General features: G+C 39.8%; 1 protein-coding gene across 2 annotated transcripts in view; it reads right to left on the reverse strand.

The window, feature by feature from the left end:
- The window catches only part of ABHD5 (abhydrolase domain containing 5, lysophosphatidic acid acyltransferase), a 94,370-nt gene that overhangs the window by 66,144 nt on the left and 11,691 nt on the right, over nucleotides 1–16,535 (reverse strand). The window lies entirely within an intron of this gene.

Below are 16,535 nucleotides of genomic sequence, written 5' to 3' on the forward strand. Positions count from 1 at the left end.
AAGTGCTCTTCATTCGCATGAAAAACATTTTCAAACATGAATATTTTTTGCTTTAACATTGGTTAACCTTAGCTGTTTATATGCAAGAGCATATTTGTGCATGTCCATGGAATATAAACCAGTTGACTGATATGCACAACGCCCACAGCTCTGTCGGTGAACACTGACACACCCTACAAGCATAACTAAAAAAATGTTTTTACTCAGTAAAAACAAAAAAGCCTAATACATTTTAAAATGAACAGTTCTGTATGACAAATGTGTGAAAAGCCTTACATGCAGCATCAGAGAAGCGCACATAAGCTTCTGAGCTTTAACCAATGTGCGCTTAGGTCGAGAGTTGTTGAACAAAAGATTGGAATCAACCTCTCAACTCACTGGTTGATCGACCAGCCATGGAACTTGTATTATTTAAGAATTATAAAAATTAGGCATGATAAAAAACATAAATTTATTTCTCTTGTAGTGTATCCAGTCCACGGATCATCCATTACTTGTGGGATATTCTCCTTCCCAACAGGAAGTTGCAAGAGTATCACCCACAGCAGAGCTGCTATATAGCTCCTCCCCTCACTGCCATATCCAGTCATTCGACCGAAACAAGACGAGAAAGGAGAAACCATAGGGTGCAGTGGTAACTGTAGTTTAATTAAAATTTAGACCTGCCTTAAAAGGACAGGGCGGGCCGTGGACTGGATACACTACAAGAGAAATAAATTTATCAGGTAAGCATAAATTATGTTTTCTCTTGTTAAGTGTATCCAGTCCACGGATCATCCATTACTTGTGGGATACCAATACCAGAGCTAAAGTACACGGATGATGGGAGGGACAAGGCAGGAACTTAAACGGAAGGAACCCCTGCTGTAGAACCTGTCTCCCAAAAACAGCCTACGAAGAAGCAAGTGTCAAATTTGTAAAATTTTGAAAAGGTGTGAAGCGAAGACCAAGTCGCAGCTTTGCAAATCTGTTCAACAGAGGCCTCATTTTTAAAGGCCCAGGTGGAAGCCACAGCTCTAGTAGAATGAGCTGTAATCCTTTCAGGAGGCTGCTGTCCAGCAGTCTCATAGGCTAAGCGTATTATGCTCCGAAGCCAAAAGGAGAGAGAGGTTGCCGAAGCTTTTTGACCTCTCCTCTGTCCAGAGTAAACGACAAACAGGGCAGATGTTTGACGAAAATCTTTAGTAGCCTGTAAGTAAAACTTCAAGGCACGGACTACGTCCAGATTATGCAAAAGACGTTCCTTCTTTGAAGAAGGATTAGGACACAATGACGGAACAACAATCTCTTGATTGATATTCCTGTTAGAAACCACCTTAGGTAAAAACCCAGGTTTGGTACGCAGAACTACCTTGTCTGAATGAAAAATCAGATAAGGAGAATCACAATGTAAGGCAGATAATTCAGAGACTCTTCGAGCCGAGGAAATAGCCATCAAAAACAGAACTTGTCAAGATAAAAGTTTAATATCAATGGAATGAAGGGGTTCAAACGGAACTCCCTGACGAACTTTAAGAACCAAGTTTAAGCTCCACGGGGGAGCAACAGTTTTAAACACAGGCTTAATCCTAACCAAAGCCTGACAAAATGCCTGGACGTCTGGAACTTCTGCCAGACGCTTGTGCAAAAGAAAAGACAGAGCAGAGATCTGTCCTTTTAAAGAACTAGCTGATAAACCTTTGTCCAAACCCTCTTGGAGAAAGGACAATATCCTAGGAATCCTAACCTTACTCCATGAGTAACTCTTGGATTCACACCAATAAAGATATTTACGCCATATCTTATGGTAGATTTTCCTGGTGACAGGCTTCCGAGCCTGTATTAAGGTATCAATGACTGACTCGGAGAAGCCACGCCTTGATAGAATCAAGCGTTCAATCTCCATGCAGTCAGTCTCAGAGAAATTAGATTTGGATGATTGAAAGGACCTTGTATTAGAAGGTCCTGCCTCAGAGGCAGAGTCCATGGTGGAAGAGATGACATGTCCACTAGGTCTGCATACCAGGTCCTGCGTGGCTATGCAGGCGCTATCAGAATCACCGATGCTCTCTCCTGTTTGATTTTGGCAATCAGTCGAGGGAGCAGAGGAAACGGTGGAAACACATAGGCCAGGTTGAAGAACCAAGGAGCTGCTAGAGCATCTATCAGCGTTGCTCCCGGGTCCCTGGACCTGGATCCGTAACAAGGAAGCTTGGCGTTCTGGCGAGACGCCATGAGATCCAGTTCTGGTTTGCCCCAACGATGGACCAGTTGAGCAAACACCTCCGGATGGAGTTCCCACTCCCCCGGATGAAAAGTCTGACGACTTAGAAAATCCGCCTCCCAGTACTCTACGCCTGGGATGTGGATCGCTGACAGGTGGCAAGAGTGAGACTCTGCCCAGCGAATTATCTTTGAGACTTCTAACATTGCTAGGGAACTCCTGGTTCCCCCTTGATGGTTGATGTAAGCCACAGTCGTGATGTTGTCCGACTGAAATCTGATGAACCTCAGTGTTGCTAACTGAGGCCAAGCTAGAAGAGCATTGAATATTGCTCTTAAACTCCAGAATATTTATTGGGAGGAGTTTCTCCTCCTGAGTCCACGATCCCTGAGCCTTCAGGGATTTCCAGACTGCGCCCCAATCTAGAAGGCTGGCATCTGTTACAATCGTCCAATCTGACCTGCAAAAGGTCATACCCTTGGACAGATGGACCCGAGAAAGCCACCAGAGAATCTCTGGTCTCTTGATCCAGATTTAGTAGAGGGGACAAATCTGAGTAATCCCCATTCCACTGACTTAGCATGCATAATTGCAGCGGTCTGAGATGCAGGCGCGCAAATGGCACTATGTCCATTGCCGCTACCATTAAGCCGATTACTTCCATGCACTGAGCCACTGACGGACGTGGAATGGAATGAAGGACACAGCAAGCATTTAGACGTTTTGATAACCTGGACTCCGTCAGGTAAATTTTCATTTCTACAGAATCTATAAGAGTCCCTTGGAAGGAGACTCTTGTGAGTGGTGATAGAGAACTCTTTTCCACGTTCACTATCCACCCATGCGACCTCAGAAATGCCAGAACTATCTCTGTATGAGACTTGGCAATTTGAAAGCTTGACGCCTGTATCAGGATGTCTTCTAGATACGGAGCCACCGCTATGCCTCGCGGTCTTAGAACCGCCAGAAGTGAGCCCAGAACCTTTGTAAAAATTCTCGGGGCAGTGGCCAACCCGAAGGGAAGAGCTACAAATTGGTAATGTCTGTCTAGAAAGGCAAACCTTAGGAACCGATGATGATCTTTGTGAATCGGTATGTGAAGGTAGGCATCCTTTAAGTCCACTGTGGTCATGTACTGACCCTCTTGGATCATGGGTAGGATGGTCCGAATAGTTTCCATTTTGAATGATGGAACTCTGAGGAAGATATCCCTGAGATATGATCTCCAACACCCAGGGATCCGGAACATCTCTTGCCCACGCCTGGGCGAAGAGAGAAAGTCTGCCCCCCCCTAGATCAGTTTCTGGATAGGGGGCCGTTCCTTCATGCTGTCTTGGGGGCAGCAGCAGGCTTTCTGGCTTGCTTGCCCTTGTTCCAGGACTGGTTAGGTTTCCAGGCCTGTCTGGAATCAGCAACAGTTCCCTCTTGTTTGGAGCGGAGGAAGTTGATGCTGCTCCTGCCTTGAAATTTCGAAAGGCACGAAAATTAGACTGTTTGGCCTTTGATTTGGCCCTGTCCTGAGGAAGGGTATGACCCTTGTCTCCAGTAATGTCAGCAATAATTTCCTTCAAGCCAGGCCCAAATAAGGTCTGCCCCTTGAAAGGAATGTTGAGCAATTTAGACTTTGAAGTCACGTCAGCTGACCAGGATTTAAGCCATAGCGCCCTACGCGCCTGGATGGCGAATCCGGAATTCTTAGCCGTTAGTTTAATCAAATGAACAATGGCATCAGAAACAAATGAGTTAGCTAGCTTAAGCGTTCTAAGCTTGTCAATAAATTTCATTCAATGGAGCTGTCTGGATGGCCTCTTCCAGGGCCTCAAACCAGAATGCCGCCGCAGCAGTGACAGGCGCAATGCATGCAAGGGGCTGTAAAATAAAACCTTGTTGAATAAACATTTTCTTAAGGTAACCCTCCAATTTTTTATCCATTGGATCTGAAAAAGCACAACTGTCCTCAACCGGGATAGTGGTACGCTTTGCTAAAGTAGAAACTGCTCCCTCCACCTTAGGGACCGTCTGCCATAAGTCCCGTGTAGTGGCGTCTATTGGAAACATTTTTCAAAATATAGGAGGTGGGGAAAAGGGCACACCGGGTCTATCCCACTCCTTGCTAATAATTTCTGTAAGCCTTTTAGGTATAGGAAAAACGTCAGTACACACCGGCACCGCATAGTATCTATCCAGCCTACAAAATTTCTCTGGAATTGCAACTGTGTTACAGTCATTCAGAGCAGCTAATACCTCCCCAAGCAATACACGGAGGCTCTCAAGCTTAAATTTAAAATTAGAAATCTCTGAATCAGGTTTCCCCGAGTCAGAGATGTCACCCACAGACTGAAGCTCTCCGTCCTCATGTTCTGCATACTGTGACGCAGTATCAGACATGGCTCTAACAGCATTTGCGCGCTCTGTATCTCTCCTAACCCCAGAGCTATCGCACTTGCCTCTAAATTCAGGCAATCTAGATAATACCTCTGACAGGGTATTATTCATGATTGCAGCCATGTCCTGCAAGGTAATCGCTATGGGCGCCATATTAGCGTGCGTCCCCTGAGCGGGAGGCGAAGGGTCTGACACGTGGGGAGAGTTAGTCGGCATAACTTCCCCCTCGACAGAACCCTCTGGTGATAATTATTTTATAGATAAAGACTGATCTTTACTGTTTAAGGTGAAATCAATACATTTAGTACACATTCTCCTATGGGGCTCCACCATGGCTTTCAAACATAATGAACAAGTAGGTTCCTCTGTGTCAGACATGTTTAAACAGACTAGCAATGAGACTAGCAAGCTTGGAAAACACTTTAAAAAAGTTTACAAGCAATATAAAAAACGTTACTGCGCCTTTAAGAAACACAAATGTTCCCAAATTTTGAAATAACAGTGAAAAAATGCAGTTACATAACGAAATGTTTACAGTGTATGTAATAAGTTAGCAGAGCATTGCACCCACTTGCAAATGGATGATTATCCCCTTAATACCAAAAACAGAATAACAAATGACAATAACGTTTTTTAAACAGTCACAACAACTGCCACAGCTCTACTGTGGCTTTTTACCTCCCTCAATACGACTTTTGAAGCCTTTTGAGCCCTTCAGAGAAGTCCTGGATCATGCAGGAAGAAGCTGGATGTCTGTGTCTGTAATTTTTGCTGTGCAAAAAAACGTTAAAATAGGCCCCTCCCACTCATATTACAACAGTGGGAAGCCACAGGGAACTGTTTCTAGGCAAAATTCAAGCCAGCCATGTGGAAAAAACTAGGCCCCAATAAGTTTTATCACCAAACATATGTAAAAAACGATTAAACATGCCAGCAAACGTTTTAAAATACACTTTTATAAGAGTATGTATCTCTATTAATAAGCCTGATACCAGTCGCTATCACTGCATTTAAGGCTTTACTTACATTACTTCGGAATCAGCAGCATTTTCTAGCAAATTCGATCCCTAGAAAAATATTTTAACTGCACATACCTTATTACAGGAAAACCTGCACGCTATTCCCCCTCTGAAGTTACCTCACTCCTCAGAATATGTGAGAACAGCAAAGGATCTTAGTTACTTCTGCTAAGATCATAGAAAACGCAGGCAGATTCTTCTTCTAAATACTGCCTGAGATAAACAGTACACTCCGGTACCATTTAAAAATAACAAACTTTTGATTGAAGAAATAAACTAAGTATAAAAACACCACAGTCCTCTTACGACCTCCATCTTAGTAGAGAGTTGCAAGAGAATGACTGGATATGGCAGTGAGGGGAGGAGCTATATAGCAGCTCTGCTGTGGGTGATCCTCTTGCAACTTCCTGTTGGGAAGGAGAATATCCCACATGTAATGGATGATCCGTGGACTGGATACACTTAACAAGAGAAATCACTAATCAAAAATATAATTAAGGTTAGATGATTCAATTAAACCTTAAATATGAAACATTTCCTATAGACAGTATTTCATCTGTCAATTTAGAGATTATGTTTAAAATTCTAACATTGAGATTAAAAAGTGCAAAGGAAAGCAGAATGTGTTGTGGCCCTTCATTCCATCACTGAAACAATGAGAGGAATTAGTTCTGGGAAATTATCACAATTTCAGTTTCAAAGGCAAACCTGCGAACACGCAAAAGCCCCAAGGTCTGTTTTATATTTAATTTTATTTAACTCAGTCAAGTTGATTTTAGATGATATCAGACACATCAAAAATGTTCTGACTGGTGCTTAACATTTTGATTTGATCATTTAAAAAATACAAGCATGAAAAGAGCACTAAGTAATAACTATAGCATCTATCATTTTTACAACACAGTAACCAAAGAATTTTTTTTTTTTTTATAATGTTATTTTAGAAGCAGTGGGAGGTTAAAGAGATTGTAAAGTTTAATAAATACGTGCCCAATAACTAAAAGTAATCTTTAAAAAAGGCACTTTCATTCATTAAACTTTACATAACGCCGATCCTCCACCCGCAGCTCTTGCTTTCTTTAGCAGATCGATGACGAATCCGGCTTTCTCCAATCGTTGTGTGCTCCCTTTGGCGTGCAGCTCGTGCGGTAAGCAACAATTGGAGGAAGACGGATCTTCATCAATATTCTAAAGAAAACAAGAGCTGTGGGCGAAGGATCTGCGTTAGGTTTACCATAACGCAAAAGGTAAGTTAAAAAATAAGAATCATTGTTAAGTTTAATATATGAAAGTGCTAAAGATTACTTTTAGTTCCCGGGCACTTATTCATTAAACTTTAAAATCACTTTAAGGTTCACAGGCAGGGAACCTTGTGCAACCCCCATTCTGCTCGTGCACAACAAATCATGGCAGAACAGGGATTGTAAATGACCCAAGTCAGCCAATCACAGACACCTATACGTATATGTTGTGATCTCTTACACATGGTTAGTGACAATAGGTACCTCAGAATGTGTGCATATAACAACGCTATGCATAATCTGATAATGGATGTGAATTGGAAAGGTTATTTTTTGTTTTTAAATTGCATGCTCTATCTGAATAAGGTTTTATTTTTACTTCATGTTCCCTTTAAAATGGATATTAAAGCTATTTTTATATATGCATAGTTAATATCAGCAATTAAACACTGAATTGCAAAAGACCTTCATACAAAATAAATGTTTTGCAAATCATTATTAAATTGAAAGTATCAGATACTTTTAAAAACCTTGCCTCTTTATCGTATTTAAAGGGACATAAAATCCAAATTTTTCTCTTTCACGATTCAGACAGATCATACAATTTTAAAATTTTATTTTTTATTAGAGGTTAAAAAAAAATTGCATTCTTATTGATATAGAAATACAATCATGTCAGTTGCAAATAAATACATTCCTACAAGCAAAATGTTAACCTCACATTTTTCTAATAGTTTAAAGAGTAATTCTTAGAAGCCTCTCTTGGACCGCAGCATATTAATATCATATTGGAGATATGGGAAATATGTATGTAAAAGGTTACTAAACCTGTAGAGAGAGTGTCAATACACCATTGTCCGAAAATAGATTATGTAGAGAAAGGGGGGTGAACAAAAAAAAAAGTCTATACAAATGGTTATATTGGTAATCTCTGTTTCACGACTTCAACAAATATAAACACTACAGAGATATAAGTATAATAGGATAAGATAATTGATCTTAAGATGTCCCACAGTTATTTCAATTAGACATCCTTCTACTTATTACCTATATTCATTTACTTTAATTGAGAGGAGGGCGGGGGGGGGAGTGAGAGAAGAAAAAAAAAGAAAAAAGTGGATTTTTCCACCAAACCCCGAATAGGACTATTTCAGAATTTCTAAAGGATCAATTTTGTTCGGAGGAAAAAAAAATTATAAAAAGGGGGACCATTTGTTAAAGAAGGTACATATATCTTGATCATTGTTAAGATCTACATTGTGCTGCTCTAATATATACTGTTTTTTCAGGTAATTCTTAACTTCCAAAAAATTAGGAATGGCTGGATCTTTCCATCTCCTGAGAATCAAGTATCTCACTGCCAAACTTATCAGATCAATTTTTTTTATGTTGGGCCTCAGGGGTCTCCTCCCAAAGAAGGACTACATGTAAGATACAGATATTACTCAGACAGATTAAGTCTCCTGAGTGCACAATATAATATTCTTTGCAATAGTTGGTAAATTTTCAAGCATTCCCAGATCATATGGATTAATTTATGACCTGGGTAGGAACATTTAGGGCAAGAACTGAAGGAAGAATTCCCCCATTTCCAGCCCTTCTCGTGTGTATAATAAGTTCTATATATTAATTTCAGGGGTGTTTCTATCCAGGTTGATGATAATGTGGTTTGCGCTACCAACCTGAGAGATCTTAAGACAAGGTTCACAGTTACTATATCTGATGGGATTAAATCTCCCCAATGTTGGGTGATTTCTCTTATGTTAAGATCATCTTCCCTGGAGCTAAGTACAGTATCTGATAACCACTAGAAACAGAAAAAATACAATTTCTAGCCAAAGTAAGCCAGACTTCCATCTTATCCCATTCCCATCTCCAACCGTGCTCTACCACTATCTTTGATATATAAAATGCCTCACTTGTAGATATGCAAAGAAATCTTTGTTTGGGAGATCAAATTCTTGACTCAGAACATTTAAATGTTTTCACTGTCTGATTTTCTGCTTCGACTAATTGGGAAATCTTACTTAACCCTAATCTTTTCCACCTTTGAAACACTTCCAAATCGGGCCCCTTGTTGGAACTCTGGGTTCCCTAAAATATTTTGATACTTAGAAATATTAGGCTGAATTGTTAACATTATAAGAATCTTTTGCCAGGCTAAAATTGGCGTATATACAGTTTTGATTCTTTTTATATTTTTAGGTATTAAGGTAGGTTCACAATGCATCAGAGCTACTGGTAAAAAAGGGTGTGTTATATTATTTTCTAAATTATTATTTGTAAAATAATCTAAATTTCAGTATCCAATCAATCATTATCCATGCTAAGAAGATCAAGTTATATATTCGCATATCAGGTAATGCTAATCCTCCCATTTTTTTTTTGGCAAGCAAAGCCTTTTAAAAGAGATACATGGCTTTGTTTTGTTTTGTTTAAATGATTTTTATTGAAAATAGGTACATTGATAAACAGGCAATATAGGTACAATTCTTTTATCAACATTAATGTAACATTGCGCTAACATAGCGATCTTCAATAATCAATGACCTAGTTTTCTTAAGAATTTTTCAAAATTAGTTAAGAGTAGCGGCAAGTCATAACAGGACATACTTAGATGGAGGTAGTCAAGAAAAGGTGCGGGAAAGAAGAAATAGAAAAAAAAAAAAAAATAAGTTAAGTTAAGGGAATGGGGTAAGGCATGGGGTATAAGGGTTAAAAAGAGAAAGTATTATCCCATCTGGTTTGGTGTATCATTGGTGCTGGAAGGCTGTGATTATGTCCCATAAGTGTAGGTTAATATATGATTCTTAAATCAATATGAAAGTTGTGAGATAGGCGTACTAAGTAAGGTCATGGGATCCCTGCTCCAATATAAATTGAATGTTTGAAATCATGTCATTTTTACCTAGATAACAGAAATGCATCTTTTCTAGTGTGAGAATGTGACTTACTTCAGATTTCCATTGGGCGACCGTAGGTATCTCTTGTGTTTTCCACAATCGGGGAATTAACCTCTTGGCACACGATAACATTAATAAAAGTAGTTTTCTGCGATAGGCGCAGGAGAGCTTAGGGATGTGACTAAGAAAAATGATTTGCGGAGATAGTGTAATATTTACGCTCAGGAGATTAGATATGTGCCTCTCTACTTGGTTCCAAAAGTTATTTAGGTGTGGGCAAGACCACCAAATATGGATGAGGGTGCCCTCTTCTCCACATCTCCTCCAACAGCTGGAGGAGGCGGTAGGGTATATGACCCTCAGGCGTTGCGGTGTTAAATACCACCGGGCTAATATTTTAAAGTTTAGTTCGGATATAGTCAAGGAAATGGAAGGAGAGTGTGTGTGATGGAAGCATCGTCTCCAAGTCTCAGTGTCTAGGTCAGTATGAAGTTCATCTGTCCATCTCTTTACGTATGTTGGTCGTTTCTCAGGGAAAAATCCTGAGGATTTTGTATATCATGGATAGGTGTGCTTTTTCTATCTTTGGGTTGGTACAAAGCTGTTCGAAAGCAGTTAAGGGTCTCAGTATCGTTTCTTTATGTGGGCTGTGATTAATTGCGTGTCTGATCTGTAAGTAAGAGTACCAGCAGTGAAAAGGTGGTCCCCAGATACATGGCTTTTTTTGCGCCAAATAAATCTCCGCATTGCTGAGTTTAAATCATTCAAGTCCCCTCCTTTCAAAATAACTGGAGTGTTTTTTATCACATAATATTTTTGGAAGGAGAACCATTTTAAACAAAGCTACCCTTCCAAAAATAGAGAGGAAATTTTTGCCAATTCCTCATAGATTCTTTAACTTTACCAAGCATTGGGAGAATATTTTCTGGGTTGAGAGAGAGATAGATATAGATATATAAATAAAGACTCAGTTGCCACTTTAAAAGGGAGTTTCCTAATTAAAATCTCTATTATTCCTGAATCCAGAAGATTTCAAACAGATCATACAATTTTAAACAACTTTCCAATTTAATTTGCTTCATTCTCTTGCTATCCTCTGTTGAAGGAGCATCAATGCACTACTGGGAGCTGTCTGAATACATTGGGTAAGCCAATGACATGAAGCAAACATATGCAGCAACCTATAAGCATCAGCTCCCAGTAGTGCATTGCTTCTCCTGAGACTACCTAGGTAGGCGTTTCAACAAAGGATACAAAGCAAATAAGAAAATCCAAATAAAGTTGGGAAAAATTGAAGGCTCTTTCTTGTCTTTACAGTTCCTTTAACTGCACAATGTTTACACAAAAGCTAGCAAAATAACAGAGGTAATTTTATATGTATAAATCTTTCACACAATGCATAATTAAACATGTTATTTTACAATCTCAGTGTTCCATGGCCCCTTTAATACTTTGCACTAATCTCTACAGAGAACAGAAGCACAAACGTAAAGTCATTAGTATTAGCAGTGTCGTGCCCTTCAAATACACCACATTCTTACAAGACAGGATTCCAAGAAATGAACACTGAATGCTCAATACTGGGGTTATGTTCAAGGTTATTTGGTGTGTTAACTTAATAGATAAGAGTTCAAACTTGCTGTTCTCTTTCCAAAGCAATTTTTAAATATTTCAGTTGTTCCTGGGTGTATTTAAAAGCTTCTGTTAGGAAGAATAAAGTGTCATCCTCCACTTTTCCTTCATCTGCTTGCTGCAAGTTTCAATAGACTGATCGCAAAGGGTAGCCTACCACATCCAATCTAGGCAGTGCCTAGGAACTACAATAACCAGCTTTCCAGCCACAGGAAAGATGATATTGCAGGGCTACTGAAAAAAATAAATATTTTGGACACTGCAGGATTTCTAAACCCATCAGGACAGACCCATCGGTCTAAGTTTGTATAGTAAAAAAAAGAAATGAAGCACATGATAGTCACTGCGATCATCTACGCCGATTGCTCCTGGGGAACTGCCTGCGTTGCTAGGCATGTCCCCCAGTCGGAAAAACCGCCGTTTGTTTGCAGAATGGAACAGGACACCACAAAAGTTAGGACATTCCATGCCGACATAGTGCAGAATTATATGCCATTATTTTAGCGCCAACTTTATACTTCTAAGTATTTCAAAGATTTTTTTTTACCCCAAAAAGGAGAATTTTATAGAACGCTGCTCCTGGCTCTACTGAGCGGGTCTGTTATTTTCAGAAGCACGTCACAGCCGGCCCGATCGTGCCATTAAACTCAATGTAGCTCGCTCCCTCTACTAGAGCGTGATCGGGCCGGCTGTGACTAGACAGCAAGCTGTAATGCGCTTCTCAAAATAACAGACAAGCTCAGAGCCAGGAGCGGATAAAAAAAATAAATCTTTGAAATACTTTGAAGTATAAAGTTGGCGCTAAAATAATGGCATATAATTCTGCACTATGTGCAGAATTATATAACATTATTGTATAGGTTTACTGCCCCTTTAAGTTAACAGTCATTGCCCCATCACCATTGTATGCCAGTTTTCATTATAGTAAAAGGTTGGATTAAATAAAAATTAAACTTTCATGATTCAAATAGAGCACACACATTTAAAAAACAACTTTCCAATTCATACCCATCAACTAAATACGCACAATCTTTTAATATGCAAACATTGAGGCACCAGCTTCTACTGAGCATGTGCAAGATTCACAGAATATTCTTATATGCATTTTGTGATTGGCTGATAGCTGTCACATGATGGAGTGGGAAAGAAAATAAAATTAACTTTGAAAATCAGAAAAAAAATAAAAATCTAATACTTGTGAATTTCAAACTAAGTGCTTTTACATTTATGGATTATGCTGTTCAGTGTTTAGTGACCCTCCATCACTAGGTTTGTGAGATCACACCCCTGCTGTTTATGACGGATTGCAGACTATGAATAGCTTAGAACAGGGGTCGACAAATCTGTTAAAAATTCAGGAGCCAGTAAGAATATTTAGGAGCCAGCCAGTGGTATCTGTATATAGATATATGGAGAATAACTAAAAAATGTAGGAGCCAGGGATAAAATTCTATTAGCTCCCAGGTTTGTCAAGCCCTGGCTTAGAATAAATGTTAAAATACTTTACATGTAGGGTATTCATCAAAGGCTAAATACAGTGTTGCACTGTGGGTAGCGCAATGACATTATCTAACACATTTGACTATATCATTTTTGCACTGCAATGTCCCATTAATAACAAATTCATCCAAGGAGAGCCCTTCATAAATGAGAAATATGAATAAAAACAATGGTTCCTCAAAGAATTTTTAAAGCTGAAAACTATGCCAAAAAAAAAAAAAAGTTAATGTTTCAAATTTAGAAGGAAGCAATAAGGATTGTCACCAAAGTCAGATAATGCAAAACATTGGGAGCCTATATTAAAATCCTTTACATTTTAGTTATTGAATTTGTCAAGCGCTTATTCACATACACACTTTCCTGGTTCCTCAATACTCTTATTGGCTCATACATTTAAAAAAAAGCAAGCCAACTCATGGCTTATGTTTTTATGCCCTAAAAAATAAATAAATTGATGAGTAGGAAAGTTCTATAGCCAAAAAGTGAAAAAACACAACACTGAAATTATTGGTCAAAATAGATACTTTTGGGTAATCTGTGATAATTTCAACATACCACAGCGAAGAACAGAAACAAGGACATTTAGTACAAAGTTCTATTCCCAGCACGGCTGTCGAAGAACCTTTAGCAAACAAACATTTCCAGGAATTTTTTATTTGCATTCCAATCCCAGTTTTAAACCTAGGTAACAGCTTGAAAATTTCTCACAATTTTTAAATCAATGCTTAATTAGTCATACATCAATAAAATATAAAGCTTCTGATAAAGCTGTTTTTCTTTAAATGTAAAATAAATATGAATGATGCATGTGGAAACAAAATTAGACTAGATATTTTAACCATCAGAAAGGTTTGATTTCTGTCATTTTGACATAAAGGTTTAGAAACAAGAAAAAAACACAACATGTAAAAGAAACAAGAAAAATGTTAAAGGGGAAAAGAAAGTCAAGTACTATCAGCAAATACAGGTATACCTCACTTTACAGCGCTTCACTTTACATCGATTCGCTAATACAGCGCTTTGTGGAGCTGAAGTTCAACCTCCAAGCATTTTGAAACAGTGCTGTAATCTTTGTGAGATTGCGAGAAAAGTGAATGGCACCATTTTGTTATGCTTAGCTCACTCTGTTAACTGCATTGCAGTGCAATCTGTGTCTCAGTGCTATAGTCTTGCAAATTTTACTACAGTAATTGTCACTATTTTACAGGTACAGTATTTATTGAATACTAATTGAATACTTGCTGGGCTAGTGTTAAACTAAACGTAGCACTATTGCACCCCTAATATATGTTAGGTCAAACATGTTTTTAAGATTTTAAACACTGAAAAGAAAGCCAAAACTGCCTTGTTTCACTTTAAGGCGGTTTTCACTTTACAGCGGGGCTCCGGTCCCTAACCCGCTGTATGAGCGGGGTATACCTGTAATGTGCAGAAACAAAAACAGAATTTATGTTTACCTGATAAATTACTTTCTCCAACGGTGTGTCCGGTCCACGGCGTCATCCTTACTTGTGGGATATTCTCTTCCCCAACAGGAAATGGCAAAGAGCCCAGCAAAGCTGGTCACATGATCCCTCCTAGGCTCCGCCTACCCCAGTCATTCGACCGACGTTAAGGAGGAATATTTGCATAGGAGAAACCATATGGTACCGTGGTGACTGTAGTTAAAGAAAATAAATTATCAGACCTGATTAAAAAAACCAGGGCGGGCCGTGGACCGGACACACCGTTGGAGAAAGTAATTTATCAGGTAAACATAAATTCTGTTTTCTCCAACATAGGTGTGTCCGGTCCACGGCGTCATCCTTACTTGTGGGAACCAATACCAAAGCTTTAGGACACGGATGAAGGGAGGGAGCAAATCAGGTCACCTAAATGGAAGGCACCACGGCTTGCAAAACCTTTCTCCCAAAAAAAGCCTCAGAAGAAGCAAAAGTATCAAACTTGTAAAATTTGGTAAAAGTGTGCAGTGAAGACCAAGTCGCTGCCCTACATATCTGTTCAACAGAAGCCTCGTTCTTGAAGGCCCATGTGGAAGCCACAGCCCTAGTGGAATGAGCTGTGATTCTTTCGGGAGGCTGCCGTCCGGCAGTCTCGTAAGCCAATCTGATGATGCTTTTAATCCAAAAAGAAAGAGAGGTAGAAGTTGCTTTTTGACCTCTCCTTTTACCGGAATAAACAACAAACAAGGAAGATGTTTGTCTAAAATCCTTTGTAGCATCTAAATAGAATTTTAGAGCGCGAACAACATCCAAATTGTGCAACAAACGTTCCTTCTTTGAAACTGGTTTCGGACACAGAGAAGGTACGATAATCTCCTGGTTAATGTTTTTGTTAGAAACAACTTTTGGAAGAAAACCAGGTTTAGTACGTAAAACCACCTTATCTGCATGGAACACCAGATAAGGAGGAGAACACTGCAGAGCAGATAATTCTGAAACTCTTCTGGCAGAAGAAATTGCAACTAAAAACAAAACTTTCCAAGATAATAACTTAATATCAACGGAATGCAAGGGTTCAAACGGAACCCCCTGAAGAACTGAAAGAACTAAATTGAGACTCCAAGGAGGAGTCAAAGGTTTGTAAACAGGCTTAATTCTAACCAGAGCCTGAACAAAGGCTTGAACATCTGGCACAGCAGCCAGTTTTTTGTGAAGTAACACCGACAAGGCAGAAATCTGTCCCTTCAGGGAACTTGCAGATAATCCTTTTTCCAATCCTTCTTGAAGGAAGGATAGAATCCTAGGAATCTTAACCTTGTCCCAAGGGAATCCTTTAGATTCACACCAACAGATATATTTTTTCCAAATTTTGTGGTAAATCTTTCTAGTTACAGGCTTTCTGGCCTGAACAAGAGTATCGATAACAGAATCTGAGAACCCTCGCTTCGATAAAATCAAGCGTTCAATCTCCAAGCAGTCAGCTGGAGTGAAACCAGATTCGGATGTTCGAACGGACCCTGAACAAGAAGGTCTCGTCTCAAAGGTAGCTTCCAAGGTGGAGCCGATGACATATTCACCAGATCTGCATACCAAGTCCTGCGTGGCCACGCAGGAGCTATCAAGATCACCGACGCCCTCTCCTGATTGATCCTGGCTACCAGCCTGGGGATGAGAGGAAACGGCGGGAACACATAAGCTAGTTTGAAGGTCCAAGGTGCTACTAGTGCATCCACTAGAGCCGCCTTGGGATCCCTGGATCTGGACCCGTAGCAAGGAACTTTGAAGTTCTGACGAGAGGCCATCAGATCCATGTCTGGAATGCCCCACAGCTGAGTGACTAGGGCAAAGATTTCCGGATGGAGTTCCCACTCCCCCGGATGCGATGTCTGACGACTCAGAAAATCCGCTTCCCAATTTTCCACTCCTGGGATGTGGATAGCAGACAGGTGGCAGGAGTGAGACTCCGCCCATAGAATGATTTTGGTCACTTCTTCCATCGCTAAGGAACTCCTTGTTCCCCCCTGATGGTTGATGTACGCAACAGTTGTCATGTTGTCTGATTGAAACCGTATGAACTTGGCCCTCGCTAGCTGAGGCCAAGCCTTGAGAGCATTGAATATCGCTCTCAGTTCCAGAATATTTATCGGTAGAAGAGATTCTTCCCGAGACCAAAGACCCTGAGCTCTCAGGGATCCCCAGACCGCGCCCCA

Source organism: Bombina bombina, chromosome 5, assembly GCF_027579735.1.
Source record: "Bombina bombina isolate aBomBom1 chromosome 5, aBomBom1.pri, whole genome shotgun sequence".
NCBI classification, from domain to species: Eukaryota; Metazoa; Chordata; class Amphibia; order Anura; family Bombinatoridae; genus Bombina; species Bombina bombina.